This window comes from Colius striatus, unplaced genomic scaffold (assembly GCF_028858725.1).
Source record: "Colius striatus isolate bColStr4 unplaced genomic scaffold, bColStr4.1.hap1 scaffold_34, whole genome shotgun sequence".
Taxonomy (NCBI): Eukaryota; Metazoa; Chordata; class Aves; order Coliiformes; family Coliidae; genus Colius; species Colius striatus.
The window spans coordinates 1,763,666-1,779,115 of NW_026908518.1; positions in this window are offsets into that span (position 1 = coordinate 1,763,666).

A 15,450-nucleotide genomic window follows, 5' to 3' on the forward strand; every position below is an offset into this window, starting at 1 on the left:
GATCACTTATGAAAATAAACTCCTGATGCCTCTTATGGTCGTGTTTACCATGTGTCCCCCATCTCCCTTCCCCAAATGCACAGCTGGATTCCACACACCACACAGGAGAGTCACTGGGCTGCTGGGATCAGTCACAGACGTGACTGAGGGAAACGAAGGCATCCGAAGGAAGGGATTTGAGCAAGGGAACCCAACACAGACAAAACCATCCCCTGTGTTGCTTTCACCAGCAAATAGAAATCATCTTCTCTTTCTTTAGCGTGGTGGGAACAGCAGCTCAGCAGCTGCACCTCAGGGCACCACAGCCAGGGTCCCTACCTGGGTGTGTGAACTTGCCCGTCTGCAGCTCAGCAGCGGGTTTGTAGGCACAAATGTGACATGGACCAGCCAGCTTGAATAAAGATGGTAGGGACAAGTTAATGCAGCTGGCAAGCTACTTCCAATTATCAGAAACAGCTGCTGCAAGGTAATCAATTGGGCCCTGGGTGATCACAGGGGTGCAAGAAGCATCTGAGGAAGTAGCTGGCAAAGGAAGAGTTTGAGTCAACACTGTTGGTGGCATTACATTGCCTGTGTGTCTCTGCATGTGCATTACCTGGCTTCTCTACATCTTTGGATGAATATTGCTTGCACCGTTACAACAGGCCTGGAGCATCTTTCTGAGCAAGTAGAGGCTCAACTCAACCACCTCCCCACCTGCATCTGCCAGCAGCTCTCTGCATGATCCACGTCCTTCTGGGCTGTGTGCAACAGCTGAAGCCTCAAAAGCTGCACTGCCCAAACCGCTCCAGCAGTTCAACCCCACGCTGCAGCCTCGGGACCCAGAAGCCAAAGACCTGCCCCGAAGGGCTTGGGGAGGCCACTGGGGAGGCAGGAGGGCTGGCAGCAGCTGCCAGAGCTCCCAAAGCACAGCCAAGCCCCAGCTGTGTGTCCCCCAGGTCCCCTCACCCAGCCCCAGGCCCCCAGCACGGCTCCAGCGGCTGCCCCCTGCTCACCATCGCAGGTTCGTGGCAGAGAGCGCTGAGGGCTCTGAGCACCAGGCACCGCATCACGCTGCTCTCACTCCCCAGGGACCAGGCAGGGGAGTGACAGCCCTGCAGCCAATCAGAGGCGGAACAGAGACACACAAGGGCAGCATCTGCCCAGCTCCTGCTTGTGCCCTCCAAGGGGAGGCCTTGGAACCTGAAAACAAGGGCGTTTACCCAACAAGGTGTTTTAGAAAGCTAAAACAAGGCTTTGGATGCTAAAAACTGAGGTTGAGACCCGAGAATGAGGGATTGAAAGCTGAAAATGAACAGGGTAAAGCTAAAAAGAAGAACTTGGGCCACAAAGTGAGACTTTGGAATCAAAAACTGGAGGACTGTGCTCCAAGCAATAAGGTTACAAATGGCAAAAAGGAGGCTTTGGAAGCTAAAAATGAGCATCTGGGCCACAAAACGAGCCTTTTGAGGTTAAAATTGAGTGTTTGGAAGCAAAGACATGAGGGTTTGAGCACAAAAATGAGACTGAAAAGAAAGGTGATGGTTTGGACCTAGAAGAGGATGATTTGAAATCTAAACCCAAGGTCTGGAATGTGACAATCAGGCTTTGGGAATTACAGTTTGGGTCACCAAGTGAGGTTTGAAAGATTTACATGGGGGCTTAGTTCTGAAAATAAGGCATTGGAAGCTAAAAAGGAGGGTTTGGGCCCCCAGAGGAAGGTTTGGAAGCAAAAACTCTCACTTCAGATGGTGAAAATGAGGATTTGTTCCCAAAAGTACAACTTTGGAAGCTAAAAATGAGGGTTTGGATGCAAACCAGGAGATCTTGGGCCCCAGAGCGAGGACTGAGGCAGCCAAGTTCTAACTTCCCAGCCCTTTAGGTGTGGGAGCTGCCCTCAGTCGTGTGCAGTTCGTTTGCTCAGCCCAGATGAACAAATGCAGGGTGCAGGCCAGAGAGATGGGGTGGGCACTGAGGCACACAAGGAAGAACCCAGCCACAGCTTTCCTACCTCTGTCAGACAACCATGGAATTGTTGTGGTTGGAAAAGGCCTCTCAGATGATGGAGTCCAAGCCCTCACCTCACACTGCCAGGCCCATCGCTGAACCACATCCCTCAGCGCTTCATCTGCACGACTTGTGAATATCTCCAGGGATGGGGACTGCACCAGCTCCCTGGGCAGCCTGTCCCAGTGCTTCAGAACCCTCTGAGTGACAAAATTCTTTCTCATGTCCAACCTGAACCTGCCCTGGTGCAGCTCAAACCCGTTTCCTCGTGATCTGTTATTGGGTACTGGAGAGAAGCACTCGACCCCCACCTCACTACAACCCCCTTCAGGCAGCTGTAGAGAGTGATCCTGTCTCCTCTCAGCCTCCTCTGGGTTCAACATCCCCAGCTCCCTGAGCCTCTCCTCATCAGACCTGTTCTCATGACCCTTCCCCAGCTTCGCTGTAACTCTGACACCCAGCTGAAGCCACGGTGCAGTTGCTGGCAGCAACAGGTTCCCCAGGTGCTGGTGGGCTGCTGGGGATGGACACAGCGTCTGCCAAAGCTGGTGCAGATGTTGAGGCTGCGAATAGTGCAGCAGGAGATCAGAGAAGCGACTGTGCAGGGGGATTTCTGAGCTTCCCCAGCCAGCCCTTGGCACAAGCAGCTCTGAGCCAGAGGCATCCCTGTGCAGAGAGGTGCAGAGAGTCAGAGGCAGCCTGAGCTGGAACCTTCCCTGACTGATTCACGATGGTGTCTTCCCCAACAGCCGCTTTCTTAAGCCATTTTATAGTCTCTTTCCCTTTGAGGTGGGGCTGGAGTGACTCTGGTCACACAGACCTTCATCTGGATTGCTGTGTAATGCTCTCACTTTGCTTTTAAAGGTGTGGGGTGAGGAGAATGCAGAGCACACGCTCAGTGAGGGCTGGTGACACCTTGGAGCTGTGTGGGCTTTGGGATGGAGCTGTGTTTCGGTGCTATAACCAGAGTCTAATGAGCAAAGTTCACCCAAAACCCAGCGTTTTTTCAGACAATGACAGACTGTTGGCCCAGGTGTCAAATGGATTGCAGATGTTACAGAAACCTCAGAGCACAGAAGCGTCATTCAGCCAGAAATCTGCAAGAACACATTTGTAAGTGTTTGGTGTCTGAAATATTGGCGTTAGGAACTTGTTCCCTTGTGGCAGCACAAGCTTCAGGACATTGCTGATCTTATAGAGCCACAAGAAGCCGTCACTGCAGCACATCTCACTCCTGTTGTCATCTGGCAAGAGCAGAACTTATCTTGGACCAATCACAGTGAGAGAAGTGAATCAGCAACTGCTCAAGCCTGTCCTGATGTCTGGACAAACACCAGGAAGCCAAAGGTGAAGAATACACTGTGAGGAAGACTCAGACCTTCATCCTCAACGGCCCCTGAGGCCCAGTGAAGGAGGCGTGAGGGAGCTGTGGCCTGGACAGACTGAGGCAGGACAATGGGGGGAACTCATGCAGAAGTGCAATGAACATGCAGATCTAGTCTGGGACACGTGGAAAGTTTTGCTCTAAGCAGGGCACACACTTGGTGGAGCCATCCCCTGTGTGCCCAGCGCTGCCAGAAAGAATCCCTGCTTGACAGTCACATTGGCTATTGAGTCCTGATTGGCACTTTCCTGGCATCACAAACATCAGAGAGGATTTCTTGCTCCCCAGCTGCCTCCTCCCTGCAGCCCTGCTCAGTGTCAGACTTTCCCTGACAGTGTGAGCAGTGCTGTGCCTTCAGTAGAAGTTGAAGTTCTAAAGTATTGCCAGGAATGATTCCAGAGGCCATCCCAGGGCAGGGGCAGCGCTGTGGCCGTCACCAAGGGAGACAGAGAACGTTGGGCACTGCTGATGTCAGGGGCTGTTCCAGACCCCACCCGGCGTTTGTGACCTCACCTGGCCAGAGTCTATAAAGCCTCCCAGCGGGACAGCCAGAGCCAGTTGGGCTGAGCTGCCCTCGGGACAACTTGACTCCTTCCCTCGCTACTCGCCTTCGTGATTTCTTCCAGACATTTCTCCGTTACTGCTCACTTCTCCTCAACTTCCATCCTCTTCCAAAGGTAAGGATGACCCAAACTCTCAGGACAGGGAAGAGGATGTAGACAGGGATGACAGGAGAGGCTGCTCTGCACCTCCCAGTCCATTTCCATGCTGAGCCCTTCCACCTCCAGAGCCTGGCCAAGGCTATGGGTAGTGTTGCTGTCTGGTGATTCTTCTGTTGACCACAAGATGAGGCTTTGGAAGCTAAAAGCAATGCTTTGGGCCCAGCTCTGGTTTAGAGCACAGAGCTGGTAGAGCAGAGCTGTGAATGGAAGGAGCAGCCGGAAACCTGCTCCTAGCAATAGCTCAAGCAATTCCTGTTCCCTTGCCTGGGACTACAGCTTGGCTGCAGCTTGTGGTTTTGGTGTGGTGGTTCAGCCCTGTCTGGGTGCCAGGTGCCCACCAAGTCGCTCTATCCCTCCCCCTCCTCAGCTGGACAGGGGAGAGAGAAAACAAGAGGTTTGTGAGGCAAGGTAAGGACAGGGAGGTCCCTCAGCAATTAATGTCTGGGGCAAAACAGACTCAGTGTGGGGAGAAAAGGTTTGATTTATTAATGAACCATTCAAACTGAGCAGGGAGAGGAGATCTCCTCCTCTGGAGGTCTTCAAAAGCCACCTGGACATGTTCATAGAATCATAGAATCACAGAATGGTGGGGGCTGGAAGGGACCTTTAGAGATCAACCAGTGCAACCCCACTGCTTTGACAGCCAGTGTGTGTCTGTGCGAAATGTTCCACAACCAGTGTGTGAGTGTGTGTGCAAAGGTTTGATCCGTTTTAGCCCTGCTCAGTGTCAGACTTTTCCTGACAGTGTGAACAATGCTGTGCCTCCAGCAGAAGTTCTAAATTATGGCCAGTAGTGATTCCAGAGGCCATCCCAGGGGAGGGGCAGTGTTGTGGCTGTCACCAAGGGAGAGGGAGACCTTTGGGCAGTGCTGATGTCACACAGGGGCTGTTCCAGACCCCACCCGGCGTTGTGACCTCACCTGGCCAGGGGCTGTGGAGCCTCCCAGCGGGACAGCCAGAGCCAGTTGGGCTGAGCTGCCCTCGGGAGGACTCAGCTCCATCTGTAGCTACTTGCATTTGTGCTTTCTTCAACGACTGCTTGTTTGCTGCCCACTTCTCCTCAACTTCCATTCACTTCCAAAGGTAAGGATGAACCAAATCTGCTCCTCCAGTTCGATCTCTAGGCTGAGCTCTTGCCCCTGCCTAGGCTGGCCATGGCTATGGGAAGTGTTGCTCTGTTCTAGTTTAGATTGTGATCTAAAAAGGAGGCTACAGAGGAGGGTTTGTGCCCAAACAGGAGGGTTTGGAAGCTCGAGATGGTAGAGCAGAGCTGTGAGTTTCAGGAGCAGCTGGAAAACTGCTCCCGGAAATACCTCAGGGCATTTGTGCCACTTTTGCCTTCCTGTTTCTTTTCCTGTGTCTATTTGAACATGCTGTCTGTGTCTCCTGCTAGATCCTGCTGAGGCTGTGTGCAATGTCTCTGCGCTTCTGCAGCGTGATGCCATACGTCGTGCCCGGAGCGCTGGCACTGCTGGGCTGCTGGTGGCTCTATTCCTCCCGAAAAGCGCAGGCCAGAGACCGTGAGGAACCGGCCACAGCTGCTGAGGAAGCGCTGGAGGAAGGCGGCACAGAGAAGGAATCGTGGCCCCAGATAGAAGCCTGTGTCCCTCAGGGACTCTCTTCCTCATTGGAAGAGGAATGCCCAGAGACTGAGCTTCCAGAAGTGTCAACACCACCAGTTGTGCCGAGCACCCAGGAGGATGACAAAGACAGAGAAGAGCCAACAGGATGTGCAGGGGAAAGCAGCGTCCCTGCTGCTGTTTCTGTCCCCGTGCAGAGCACAGAGTGTCCCGGCAGCGCTGCAGCCAGCCCCGCACAGGGCTCAGGCTCAGGCGCCGACGCAGAGCAGCGGCCGGCAGCAGCGCCGGCAGCGCCAGGAGCCGGGCAGAAGCCGAGCTATGCCCAGATAGCTGCTGCGCTGCCGCCATCCCCGCAGGATGAGTGCCAGACAGTGACCCGAAAGAAGCGCGGCCAAAGAGGAAAATCCAAGGTGGTTGTCTGGGCAATAGAGGTGCCAAAGGTAAGCAGCCACTGTCCTGCTCGTGCCTCCTGCCCTGCCCTACAGAGACACTTTCAGCTGCCATGGGGACCCAACAGGAATGAAGAAGAGGTGCAGAGATGGAAAGAAGAGGCATGTTAGGGCTGCACCCAGGGCTGGTGGTTGGAGTCCTTCTCCAGCACCTTCCACCCTGATCTGTCAGGGTGATGCTCTGAAAGCCCTCAGAAGGCTTTGAGGGTTCACAGCTCCTAAGAGGAGGGGATGAATTGTGGTGCTTTCCACTGTGCAGGAGGGTCAGGCTCCCGCTGCCTGTCCAAACCCACCCTGCAAATGAGCTGCAGGAACCAGGAAGATGGGCAAAAGAAGCCCCAGGGCTCAGTGGTGTTTGATCTACATTTCTCTCCTTGACTCTTGCTTTCTTGTCTTTCATCAAGGATACAGTCAGATACTTGATTGGCAAGCAAGGACAGTTTATTAACAGCTTGAGGAGAGAGTCTGGGGCCACAATTTCTCTGTCAGCGCTCCCTGATGTTGATGACTACGAAGTCTGTCACATCAAAGGTAAGAGGAATGCCTCTTTGTTCAGAGTCTAGAGCGTAGCTTGGGGGCTTTAATTAGACTAGAAATGGATTCAGTGGCTTGGCAAGACCACGGCGTTTACCCATGTGTTCTGCTCAGGGCTGTTCCAGCAGAGGGATGTGGCAAGTGGCCCGGGCCTGGGCACGTGCAGCCTCTGTTGTAGGGCTGGGAATGCATTTGAGCAGCTTTGGCTGCTGGAGCTGAAGCAGCCCCTTTTGCAGGATCCCTTTGGGCTTGAAGCAGCAGATAGGGGATGCTTCTCAGCATCTTGTCTGGGAAAGATGTTGGAGCAATTGGGGCTGAAAAGTGCCTGTCAGTGAGTTGGGTCTATGCTGGAGGCCAAAGCCATTCCAAGTGGGGCCTGGGGCTCTGAGTTGCTCACGTTGGTTGGATATCAGGGTCTGTGTCCAATCTGTTCCAACTGAACTTGTCAGTGCAGCTCAGGAGGCTTCTGGCAGCTGGGTTGCTTCCCATGGCAGGGCTGGAGGTGTCCTCAGCCTACCTGTGCTGCTGACCTTGGGTGGGATTCTTGTCTTCCAGGCCTCTCCCATGAAGTTGAAGGAGCGCTGAGCCTGATTGGCAGGAGGTTCAAACACCTGTGTCTTGACAACATCTACCATCTGCATCCCCCTGCACCGGTGACACGTCCTTCTGTCCCTAGGACTGCAAAGTCCCAGACGCCTCAAGTGCATGCAGCAGAGAAAAAGAAGAGGAAATAGTAGGAAATTGTAGTAAATAGTAGTAATTGTAGTAAAAACACTACAAAATAAAGTCTAATGTTGCCAAAGAAAAACACGGGAAACAAAGGAAACTTGACAGAAAGTGAAGTACAGAAACTTGAGGGAAAGCCAGAGCCCCAGGCAGCTGCTGCCACCTGGACACAGGCTCTGCTGCCCAGGGGGGCCCCTAGTGCAGGGCTTTGCAGATGGCCAGAGAGTGGCTGTAGCACATGATGGGGAGAAGATAACGCTGTCCTGAAATGAAAAGGAGAGTCCTCAATGTGTGGGCAGCACATCCCAAGTAGGAGATGTCCCAATTGTCCCAGTAGGAATTGGCCATAGCTTTGGGGACAGTGGTGAAAGTGTCCCCAGAAGGGCAGCCAGTCCAAATGCCAGCCCATCTGAGTGGGAACCACAAGTCGTCAGGTTCTCTGTTGGGGGCAACTGGTGAGAGCAGTGGGGGGAGTGTTTGTGTTTTGGGCAAAACAGACTCCAAGTGCTTGACTGAGAGAGGAAAGTAGGAAAGTTTATTCTACAAGAAATAGGAAGGTGGGAGCTCTCGTCATTCGTGTGCAGTCAGTCTGCTCAGCCCAGACTCAAATAAAGGCTGCCCTGGGACCCCTCTACAGCAGTAGGATGGACACCTTGTGACTGGGTTTGTGGTGCCAGCTTTGACGTGAACAAACCATTCTTCAAAGCTGGCCATGGTCAGGGAATCACGGAATCACAGAATGGTGGGGTTGGAAGGGAGCTTTAGAGATCATCTAGTCCAACCCCCCTGCTAAAGCAGGTCCATCTCCATCAGGTCACACAGGAACGTGTCCATGTAGGTTCTGAGAGCTCCAAGGAAGGAGCCTCCACTCCCTGGGGAGCCTGTGCCAGGGCTCCCTCACCCTTCCTCTAAAGCAGCTTTTCCTTCACTGAAACTACTTCTGTTCCAGCCATTGTCCATGACCCCTGGTGCTCTCACTGGGCACTACCATCCCACCCCATCCCCTTGCCATGCAACTGTCAAAGTGCCAAAGTGCCGAGCTGCTGGCTTCAATCTTCTTCCTACGGCGTGTCCCCCCTGGCCAAGCCCCAGTGCCAGGGACACCCAGCCCAGGGCTGCGTCATGGGCTCGTCTTTATTGCAGGAGCCGTGGTGGCGCCGCTGCGGCGGCATCCTACAGGGACCAAAGGGAAACCCCCTGAAACAGGAACAGAAAGGATTGTGCAGGGCACCCGTGTTTTCTTTCTAATCTGCTCAGGAGAGACTGAAAAAGCCCAGATGCAGCCAAGAGAGATTCAGGGGACAGGGTGGACACTGAGGGACACCCGAAAGCCCCCAGCCCCAGGTTTCTCACACTTTTCAGCGGTTCCATGGCAGCCTGTCTGCCAACAAACGTCTGCCTTCATCCTACTCTTGCTGTAGGAGCTCTCCTCATTCGTGTGCATTCAGTCTGCTCAGCCCAGACTGAAAAACGGCTGCCCTGGGACCCCTCTACAGGAGTGGGATACCTGAGGCTGAGGCCTTTCTGCTGTCCCTCGGGATCTATCCTATCTCTTTCTCAGCTGCAGCCTGGCTTTTTCAGGCTGGGTTAAGCAGACTCCCTGCATACCATTGAGGAGAGCTCCCACAGCAGTAGGGCTGGGAAGGTCGAAGTTTGCTGGCTGACAGGCAACCCTGGGGCCTCTCTTAAGGAGATGAAAACCTGAGGCTGGGACCTTTCTTGTGTCTCTCCCTACCAAGCACATCTTTCTCAGCTGCAACTTTCTTGGCTTTTGGGCTCATGTGATGGTTTTGCCCTGACTGGCTGCCTGGTGCCTACCAAGTTGTTCTACCACTCCCTGTGCAATGATGACTGGAAAGAATTGAGGAAGAATGTAGCAATGACACTTCTCTGGCAGAGATGGCATTGTATCAGAGGGACACGCAGCAGTGCCAGGCTCGTTTCTTTGAGGCTGAGCGGCCGGTTGAGGGTATCTGGGGGTTCCTGGAGCACGGGGAGCAGAGCAGTAGGGAGGAGTCCTGCCAGGAGCCAGCAGGTCTCACAAGAGGATGCTCCTGGTGAGTGTTGGAGCCGCTGCAACCACAGGGGTTTAAACATTCCCCAGGGAGCTCAGTGACCAGGATGGACAAACAGAGCCTGGGCATCAGCCAGGGCCTGGCACAGCAGCTTGTGCGGCAGGTGGCACAGGCAGGGCGAGCAGGGAGGACGGGCAGGCAACGATTTCAGTCCAGCATCTGACACCATCTCCCACAGCATCCTGGCCGCAAAACTGAGACAGTGTGGGCTGGATGATCAGGTGGTGAGGTGGGTTGTGAACTGGTTGAAGGGAAGAAGGCAGAGAGTGGTGATCAACAGGTCAGGATCTAGTTGGAGGCCTGTGACTCCCGCAGGGGTCGGTGCTGGCACCAGTACTGTTCAGTCTCTTCATTAATGACCTTGCTGAGGGAACAGAGGCACTGTCAGCAAGTTTGCTGATGATACTAAACTAAGGGCAGTAGCTGCCAGCCCAGAGGCTGTGCTGCCATTCAACCAGACCTGGACAGGCTGGAGGGTCAGGCAGAGAGAAATCTAATGAAGTTCAACAAGGGCAAGTGCAGAGTCTCGCATCTGGGCAAGAACAACCCCATGTACCAGTACAGGTTGGGGAATGAACTCGGAGAGAAGTGTAGGGGAAAGGGTGCTGAGGGTGCCAGTGGGCATCAGGATGAGCATGAACCAGCAATGGGCCCTCGTGGCCAAGAATTCCAATGGCGTGTTGGGGTGGATTAGAAGGGCTGTGGGCAGTAGTTGGAGAGAGGTTCTGCTCCCCCTCTCCTCTGCCCTTGTGAGACCACATCTGGAATATTGTATCTGGTCTGGGCCCCTCAGTTCCAGAAGGACAGGGAGCTGCTGGAGAGAGTTCAGCACAGGGCCACAAAGATGATGAAGGGAGTAGAGCATCTCCCTTGTGACGAAAGGCTGAGGGAGCTGGGTGTCTTCAGCTTGGAGAAGAGGAGACTGAGAGGTGACCACAGGAATGTTTACAAATCCATCAAGGGTGGGTGTCAGGAGGATGGAGCCAAGCTGTGCTCAGTGATGACCAACGATAGGACAAGGGGCAATGGCTACAAACCGGAAGAGAAGAGGTTCCAAAGAAACACAAGGAAAAACTTCTTCCCTGTTGAGGTGAGGGAGCACTGGAAGGGGCTGCCCAGATGGGCTGTGGAGGCTCCTTCTCTGGAGACATTCCAAACCCACCTGAACAAGTTCCTGTGTAACCTACTCTAGTTAGCCCTGCTCTGGCAGGGCAGTTGGACTGGATGAGCTTTCGAGGTCCCTTCCAACCCTTAAGATTCCGTGTAACTACAAATAAGTGTGAGGCACTGGTGGCAAGGGACTTGGATGAGCAAGCTCCAGAAAGGGAAACCCCAGCAAACAATTCACCACCAGCTGCTCCACCAGCAACAGGTAATGGGCACCGTAGCAAGAAGCGACGGGTGCTCATGATGGGTGACTCATTACTAAGAGGCATTGGGTGGTGGTTTAGCCCAGTGCCCACCAAGTCCAAAGTGGACAGGAGAGAGAGAGAGAGATAACAAATGGCTTGTGAGTTCAGATAAGGATGGAGAGATCACTCAGCAATGAGCATCACAGGCAGAACAGAAACAACTTGGGGAGAAAAAGGTGTGATTTATTAAAGGAACAATAAGAGCAGGGAGGTGAGAAATGAAACCATCTTAAAAAAACCTCCTCCCACCCCTCCTCTTCCCAGGACTCTCCTTCCTTCCCCACCCAGCAGCGCAGGGGATGGGGAGTGGGAGTTGGGGTCACTTCATTACAGATGCACTTTGATGCTGCTGCTTCTCAGGGGGAGGCCTCCTGACACTTCCCACTGCTGCACTGTGGGCTCCCTCCCACGGGAGACAGCTCCTCCCCAACTGCTCCAGCGTGGCTCCTTCCTGTGGGCTGCAGCTCCTCATCAACTGCTCCAGCCTGGGGCCTGCCACAGGGGCAGCTCCTCACACCCTGCCCCAGCGAGGGTCACGCAGCAGGAGAGCAGCCCTTCAGGGACAGACTGCTCCAGCCTGGATCCATCACAGGGTCACAAGTCCTGACAGCAAACAGACTGTGTCGTGGTGTCTTTTCCCTGCGGTCCCTGTAGGATGCCCTGTGGTCAGCACCATCGTTGCGCTGGAGCCCACGCGCAGCCCGGCAGGTGCAGCCCTGGTGACGTCAGTGCTGAGAGAAGGTGCCCGAGAGCGTGGATGGGCCAGAGAAGGTGGCGCTGTCACAAAGGGCCCGGCCCCAGCAGCCCTATAAAAGCGGGCCGGGGGCAGGGAGCCGGCAGCGCGGGCAGCGGCTGAGCAGCACGCTCGGGCAGCGGCAGCATGGCCCGGGCCCGGAGCCGCAGAGCGCGCAGCAGGAGCCGCAGCAGGAGCCGCAGCAGGAGCCGCCGCTCCCGGGGCCCACGCCGAGCCAAGAGAGCCCGCAGGGCCGGGCAGCCCAGGCGCCCGCGGCCCGTGAGGAGCCGCCGCCGCCGCGGGACGCGCAGCCGCCGCCGTGGCGGAGCCCGGCCGGCTCTGATCCGCCGCGCAGCCGCTGGGCCTGAGCCTCCCGGCTGCCGCCAGCACCGCTGCTGTGCCGCCGCAGCAGCGCCGCCACGGCTCCTTCAATAAAGACGAGCCCATGACGCAGCCCTGGGCTGGGTGTCCTTGGCGCTGGGGCTGGGCCAGGGGGGGACACGGCCTAGGGAAGAAGACTGAAGCCGGCAGCTCGGCACTTTGGCACCTTGACAGTGTCATGGCAAGGGGATGGGGCGGGATGGGAGTGCCCAGGGAGAGCACCAGGGCTGATGGACAAGAGCTGCAACACAAGTAGTCTCACCGAAGGAAAAGCCTCTTTAGAGGAAGGCTGAGGGAGCCCTGGCACAGGCTGCCCCAGGAGCCTGTGGAGGCTCCTGCTCTGCAGGTTCTCAGGTCCGGCCTGGACACCTTCCCGTGTGACCTGATCTAGTTGGGAGCTTTAGCAGAAGGCTTGCCTAGATCATCTCTAGAGGTCCCTTCCAGCTCCTACCACTCTGTGATTCTGTCATAGCTCCCACATCACAGGAGCTGGCAAGGGAGCACTTTGCTGGCTGACAGGCTCCCCTGGGACCTCTCTAGAGGAGTAGGAGAGCTGTGGCTGGGGACTTTCTTCTGATCTGGGGCTGTTTAGTCTGGAGGAGACTGAGGGGGGATCTCATTGACAGTTACAAACGTCTACATGGTGGGTGTCAGGAGGCTGGGGTTTCCCTTTTTTTCCTGTTGTAGGCAGTGACAGGACAAGAGGTCATGGAAAGAAGCTGGAACAACAAAAGTTCCATTGCAATGTAAGGAAAACAATGTTTCCCTGTGAGGTGAGGGAGCCCTGGCCCAGGCTGCCATGGGAGGGTGTGGAGACTCCTTCCTTGGAGCTCTCTCAACCTATATGGACACGTTCCTGTGGGACATGACAGAGATGGACCTGCTTTAGCAGGGGGGTTGGACTAGATGATCTCTAAAGCTCCCTTCCAACCCCACCATTCTGTGATTCCGTGATTCCCTGACCATGGCCAGCTTTGAAGAATGGCTTGTTCACGTCAAAGCTGGCACCACAAACCCAGTCACAAGGTGTCCATCCTACTGCTGTAGAGGGGTCCCAGGGCAGCCTTTATTTGAGTCTGGGCTGAGCAGACTGACTGCACACGAATGACGAGAGCTCCCACCTTCATATTTGGTGATCATTTTACTGCCATTTTGCTGGGGCCTCTGCCATCCTAACGAGGGTGGGGGTAGATTGGGGAACCGAGCGAGAGACTGTCGTTCTGCTGTTGGGCTGGTTGGGCCAATCCACGACAAACACACCCCAGTGTTACACACACCCCCACTGCTCTCACCATTTGCCCCAGCAGAGAACACTAGACCTGACGACTTGTAGTTCCCACTCAGATGGGCTGGCATTTGGACCTTCATCTGTACCTAGAGCAGAGAGCAGGTATTAGGTATTAGGAAAGCAGAACAGGCTGTGGAGATCAGCTGCAAGGCAAGGCCACAGAAGTGGACTGATTAGCCCCATGTTTACATATGACCTGCTCCTTTCAACACCTTTTCTCTCTGTTTTCCCAACTCTGTCCTCCAGAAACCACCTGATCTCACCCTTTGCCTTGGTTTGGTCCTTTCCTACACATCCCATGGCAAGATCCGCGAGGCAGCAGCACCCATCCTGAGTTGCCATGGCCGTGCTGGGAAGCTCTCCCCTTGCCCTCCTCGGTGAATCTTTCACACAGACGTGTTGGAACTGTTTTTCATTCCTCTTTTCAATGATTTCTCAGGAAACACAGCAATTCCCCTCCTACACCTGGCAATTCTGTCTTTTTAAGAAAGCACTGAAAGCCATTCAGAGCTCCAGACCAGCCCCAGGACATTTCCCAGTGCACATATTCAAGCAGGGGCTGTATGAAAGGGAAGGATCCTGTTCTAACAGTCTTCACCTCTGGGTTGTCTGGCTGGGCAATGGGACATAGAAACTCGTCTCATTTGAAGAGCAGACAAATCCCTCATTTGTGCCACTGAGAGGAGGATAAAGCAGGGAGTGTCAGGACTCAGCACACTTTGGCTTGCAGACAGAGTCAGGGTCACTTCCTCAGCCTCATTACGATTGGTCTGATATTCTGATTGTTGTGATCCTGTTCCCTTTGCTTCTCTGGAGCAGGAGTTGTGTCCTGTTTCTCCAGGACAGCTCCATCTCAAGGGTGAGACAGAGAAGAGTCTGCAGAAGTGCCCTTTGCAACAGGACTGTCCTGCTTGACTTACAGCCCAGATGCTTTTTGAGGAGTTACTTGTGTGTGAAGTCATCTTCAAGGCAGCATGAGGGAAAACACAGGGCAGAGAGGAAAAAGACTAATGGGCACTGCAGCTCTCCTGACTGCACTAAGGCACGGAGAGAGGAACCTTTCCAAGTCCTGTGCCAAGATATCACTGAAAATTGGAGGAATAGTGAGGATAGTGAGTTCTATCCGAAAAAAGAGCACCCCTGACACAGAAAAGCTGACTCCTCAGCAGCACAGGAGCAGAGCTCCTGCCCCTCACAGCCAACACACACAACAGCAGAGAAATGCATTCCATTGGGAGAGTGATTACCTGAAGAATGGAGTGGCTTTGCTCAGAGGAGTCTGTCTTCTATTTTCCCTGCACTTTGCTGGTTTTAAAAGTCTCTCCTTCAAAGGAACAGCAAATGCCCAACAGCAGCTCCATCAGCCAGTTCCTGCTCCTGCCCTTTGCATACACGGGGGAGCTGCAGCTGCTGCCCTTTGGGCTGTGCCTGGGCATCTCCCTGGCTGCCCTCCTGGCCAACGGCCTCGTCATCAGCGCCGTAGCCTGTGACCACCCCCTCCCCACTCCCATGGACTTCCTCCTCAGCCTCTCCCTCTCGGACCTGGGTGTCACCTTCACCTCTGTCCCCAAAGCTATGGCCAATTCCCACTGGGACAATTGGGACATCTCCTACTTGGGATGTGCTGCCCACACATTGAGGACTCTCCTTTTCATTTCAGGACAGTGTTATCTTCTCCCCATCATGTGCTACGGCCGCTCCCTGGCCATCTGCCAAGCCCTGCACTAGGGGCCCCCCTGGGCAGCAGAGCCTGTGTCCAGGTGGCAGCAGCTGCCTGGGGCTCTGGCTTTCCCTCAAGTTTCTGTACTTTACTTTATGTCAAGTTTCCTTTGTTTCCCGTGTTTTTCTTTGGCAACATTAGACTTTATTTTGTAGTGTTTTTACTACAATTACTACTATTTACTACAATTTACTACTATTTCCTCTTCTTTTTATCTCCTGCAAGCGCTTGAGGCGTCTGGGACTTTGCAGTTCTAGGGACAGAAGGACGTGTCACCGGTGCAGGGGGATGCAGATGGTAGATGTTGTCGAGATACAGGTGTTTGAACCTCCTGCCAATCAGGCTCAGCGCTCCTTCAACTTCATGGGAGAGGCCTGGAAGACAAGAATCCCACCCAAGGTCAGCAGCACAGGTAGGCTGAGGACACCTCCAGCCCTGCCATGGGAAGCAACCCAGCTGC